Here is a 5,000-nt window from a genome sequence, read left to right as displayed (position 1 = left end):
GCGGGCTTGCCTGCTTTAAGCACTCTAATTTGTTCAAAGTAAACGTGCCGGCCCACCGAGACACTCACTCAAGAGCACCCTGGTAGGATTGCAACGGGGTCCGCCTCGGGACGCACGAGCACGCACGAGGCGCGTCGCACGCCTTCAGCTCGCCCCACCGGCAGGACGTCCCACGATACATGCCAGTTAAACACCGACGGGCGGTGAACCAACAGCGTGGGACACAAATCCAACTACGAGCTTTTTAACCGCAACAACTTTAATATACGCTATTGGAGCTGGAATTACCGCGGCTGCTGGCACCAGACTTGCCCTCCAATAGATACTCGTTAAAGGATTTAAAGTGTACTCATTCCGATTACGGGGCCTCGGATGAGTCCCGTATCGTTATTTTTCGTCACTACCTCCCCGTGCCGGGAGTGGGTAATTTGCGCGCCTGCTGCCTTCCTTGGATGTGGTAGCCGTTTCTCAGGCTCCCTCTCCGGAATCGAACCCTGATTCCCCGTTACCCGTTACAACCATGGTAGGCGCAGAACCTACCATCGACAGTTGATAAGGCAGACATTTGAAAGATGCGTCGCCGGTACGAGGACCGTGCGATCAGCCCAAAGTTATTCAGAGTCACCAAGGCAAACGGACCGGACGAGCCGACCGATTGGTTTTGATCTAATAAAAGCGTCCCTTCCATCTCTGGTCGGGACTCTGTTTGCATGTATTAGCTCTAGAATTACCACAGTTATCCAAGTAACGTGGGTACGATCTAAGGAACCATAACTGATTTAATGAGCCATTCGCGGTTTCACCTTAATGCGGCTTGTACTGAGACATGCATGGCTTAATCTTTGAGACAAGCATATGACTACTGGCAGGATCAACCAGGGAGCTGCGTCAACTAGAGCTGAGCAGCCGGCCGCCCGGGAGTGTGTCCCGGGGGCCCGCGCGAACACGCAAGCGTCCGCTCAATTATTCTGCAAACAGGAGGAGGCTGAGCTCCCCTGCACAATACACCTCGAAACCCTCTCAGGTCCCGGCGGCGCGCAGCGCCGTCCTAAGTACTTGGTCGGGTTCGAGAGAGGCGCAATCGCCCGGAGTTTGGCGAGTAGACGCTTTAGGTGCGACCACCCGTGCTCCCAACTGAGCTTGCCGCTGCCGACAGAGGCCCGGGAGCGTGCTGTCGTGGCATTGCCGGCGGGAGACAACACGCGCCACCTACGGTGGCCGGCAGCTCCAACGCCAGCGCCACAGAAGGACAAAAGCCCCACTTGGGTGCCGAAGCGAACGCGCCAACACGTCCGCACAGCTGCGATACAAACCACCTGCGAGAACCGCAGAGGCGACCGAGCAGCAGACGGCGTCGCGGCGCCGAGCGCCGGGCGGCGGCGCATCCTCAGCGCACACAGTCCTCAATCGGACCAGCACACTGCAGATGTCCACCGCGCTTCGCACCGGGCCCGCGAGGACCTACTTTGGCCGCACGGCGCCGCGTGCAGGGTGCGCCGGCGCGCAGCTGCGCCGCCTGCCGCCTCCGTCGGCCGGCGCGCCTGCCACTGGCCGCCCCCACCAGCCGGCTGTAGCGCGTGCGCCCACGCACCGCGCGGCCAGCACGCCGGGAGGCCCCCCCTCACCGGCCGGGGACGGTCCCACCCAGCCACCGCCGCGTATCGCTTCACACCCACATGCCATTCACGTTCGTGGGCATGGTGGGTATCGCTGAAACAACCGGTTGGTAGCTCAACCGATCGTCGCCATCACTGATTCACCTCTAGCGAGAACAACCGCACCACAACGGTTTACCAGTTGTTCATTTGCGTAACGTCACCAGCAAACGTAGACGTCCATCGCCATTTGCAAATTCAACGATTGTTGCATGCCTGTGTCAGGTGTCACGACACACTATGTCTGCCCACATACACGCAACAACATGTGCACGCTTCGCGAACACGTGGAAGGTGGCCCCCGTACGTATGCGATGTCCATTGCGCGAACGACTGTCAACCGGCCTCTGTCGCATGTCGCAGATGTGGAACGCAGTGCACCATGCTATCACGGTGAGTGAGAAGAGACGACTACGTCTGACAACACGCGCCACTACATCAACAGACGGCTCATGCTGATCGCCATCCACGGCATACCATACTGCAATCCAGCTCTTATAGGGAGACGACACGTAGCTGAGTGCACAATATTTGGACCGTATGGTTCGCCGTTGTTGGCGCAGTCGTGGTACGGTCACACATGTACCACGATGTATCATTCAGTACATGAGGACCAATGTGCAGTACAGTGTGTGATTTGGACGTACAACATCAGCGGACAGTTGACACAAGCCGTACCACAACGTAGGCTGTGCTTCGCCATGCGAATGCCAATGAACAACTGCGAAGGGCATTGAGCATGTACGTCCTGCTGCCATCCGCATTACAGTGTATAGCTGCAAGGTGTTTAACATGAAGCGATACTCTGGGGACCGGGCAGTGCGGGTAGCAAACTATATTGCGGGGGTTGCAGTTAGGCAACACTACACTAATTTAACGCGTCGTATGACAATTACAGAGCAGGTTAAGGCCCAACGTGTGTTGGGTTAAGGCCCAACGTGTGTTGGGTTAAGGCCCAACGTGTGTTGGGTTAAGGCCCAACGTGTGTTGGGTTAAGGCCCAACGTGTGTTGGGTTAAGGCCCAACGTGTGTTGGGTTAAGGCCCAACGTGTGTTGGGTTAAGGCCCAACGTGTGTTGGGTTAAGGCCCAACGTGTGTTGGGTTAAGGCCCAACGTGTGTTGGGTTAAGGCCCAACGTGTGTTGGGTTAAGGCCCAACGTGTGTTGGGTTAAGGCCCAACGTGTGTTGGGTTAAGGCCCAACGTGTGTTGGGTTAAGGCCCAACGTGTGTTGGGTTAAGGCCCAACGTGTGTTGGGTTAAGGCCCAACGTGTGTTGGGTTAAGGCCCAACGTGTGTTGGGTTAAGGCCCAACGTGTGTTGGGTTAAGGCCCAACGTGTGTTGGGTTAAGGCCCAACGTGTGTTGGGTTAAGGCCCAACGTGTGTTGGGTTAAGGCCCAACGTGTGTTGGGTTAAGGCCCAACGTGTGTTGGGTTAAGGCCCAACGTGTGTTGGGTTAAGGCCCAACGTGTGTTGGGTTAAGGCCCAACGGGTGTTGGGTTAAGGCCCAACGCGGGTTGGGTTAAGGCGCAACGCGGGTTAGGTTAAGGCGCAACGCGGGTTAGGTTAAGGCGCAACGCGGGTTAGGTTAAGGCGCAACGCGGGTTAGGTTAAGGCGCAACGCGGGTTAGGTTAAGGCGCAACGCGGGTTAGGTTAAGGCGCAACGCGGGTTAGGTTAAGGCGCAACGCGGGTTACGTTAAGGCGCAACGCGGGTTACGTTAAGGCGCAACGCGGGTTACGTTAAGGCGCAACGCGGGTTACGTTAAGGCGCAATATAGGTTAGGTTAAGGCGCAATATAGGTTAGGTTAAGGCGCAATATAGGTTAGGTTAAGGCGCAATACGGGTTAGGTTAAGGCGCAATACGGGTTAGGTTAAGGCGCAATACGGGTTAGGTTAAGGCGCAATACGGGTTAGGTTAAGGCACAATACGGGTTAGGTTAAGGCACAATACGGGTTAGGTTAAGGCACAATACGGGTTAGGTTAAGGCACAATACGGGTTAGGTTAAGGCACAATACGGGTTAGGTTAAGGCACAATACGGGTTAGGTTAAGGCACAATACGGGTTAGGTTAAGGCACAATACGGGTTAGGTTAAGGCACAATACGGGTTAGGTTAAGGCACAATACGGGTTAGGTTAAGGCACAATACGGGTTAGGTTAAGGCACAATACGGGTTAGGTTAAGGCACAATATGGGTTAGGTTAAGGCACAATACGGGTTAGGTTAAGGTACAATACGGGTTAGGTTAAGGTACAATACGGGTTAGGTTAAGGTACAATACGGGTTAGGTTAAGGTACAATACGGGTTAGGTTAAGGTACAATACGGGTTAGGTTAAGGTACAATACGGGTTAGGTTAAGGTACAATACGGGTTAGGTTAAGGTACAATACGGGTTAGGTTAAGGTACAATACGGGTTAGGTTAAGGTACAATACGGGTTAGGTTAAGGTACACATTGTTGTAAGGAAAGGTGTTTTGGGGGGGGGGGGGGGGGGCCGGTTTGTTGATTGTGATTATCGTAAGTAAATGACTGCGGCATCATCTGATTTGCCACGTCAGGGTGCACCTTTGGCTCATAACAGGCGGCGCTCTGATTCCATGCTTGTGGCAGACCTGTGTCTTTCATTCCTGCCATTGTTTGTGTGGTGTGACAGGAGGCAGTATTGTGATGTTGGGTGCACCCCTGTGTAGGACATGTGTGGGTGTTGGTGGCTTAGCTGAGCAATGGTGGTTGTCGGAAGGGTGAGATATTCTGTTTTGTGAGTGGACCTCCCGGTCTGGTTATGATAGTGTGGATTGTCTAATGTGGCAGAGAGGATGCACTGGGTGTTGTTCCATGCTGGTGCTTACATATTGTCTGTGTGCCTGTTACAGGCAGAGAGTAGTGCGTGATAAGAGTGTCTGGCTGACGTGTGATTGTGAGCAGAGTCTTTCAGCATGTATACGGACAGTTGTATACATTATCTGTATTCTGATGGCTCTATCTATTACTAATCAGCGCCGTGTATACGTTTAATCCGGTTCCAGTCGAAACTATTGTATCTCTGTACATTAGTGACACGGCGAGCCCGCTATGTAGTTACTCGTCTCGGCAGCTTCCACCGGTGTATCGCAAATGATTATAAGGAATCAGTCTAGTCGTCAATACCGATAGTGTGACGTCACATGTCTGGGGTGGGGGACGCTGCGCCCTTCCGGTGGGTCATGGCCTAGGAAGACTCTTCCCACGCAGGGGGGCTTGGACTGTCATTGACTCTTCCGAGTAATATACTTGCCGTACGTTTTTGCGACTGCGAGTGCAACGCTCACCGGTACCGACATGGATGGAGCGCCTCCTAGCTGCC

At 54.3% G+C, this 5,000-nt stretch overlaps 1 non-coding gene across 1 annotated transcript in view; it reads right to left on the bottom strand.

The window, feature by feature from the left end:
• The window catches only part of LOC124582320, a 1,910-nt gene extending 1,028 nt beyond the window's left edge, over positions 1-882 (bottom strand). Inside the window, exon 1 of the ribosomal RNA XR_006973886.1 lies at positions 1-882. This exon is cut by the window's left edge and continues 1,028 nt beyond it. This is a non-coding gene — a ribosomal RNA (small subunit ribosomal RNA).
• Positions 883-5,000: the final 4,118 nt, after the last annotated feature.

Source organism: Schistocerca americana, unplaced genomic scaffold, assembly GCF_021461395.2.
Source record: "Schistocerca americana isolate TAMUIC-IGC-003095 unplaced genomic scaffold, iqSchAmer2.1 HiC_scaffold_409, whole genome shotgun sequence".
In the NCBI taxonomy this organism is placed as follows: domain Eukaryota; kingdom Metazoa; phylum Arthropoda; class Insecta; order Orthoptera; family Acrididae; genus Schistocerca; species Schistocerca americana.
This window is presented reverse-complemented; position numbering and strand designations above follow the sequence as displayed.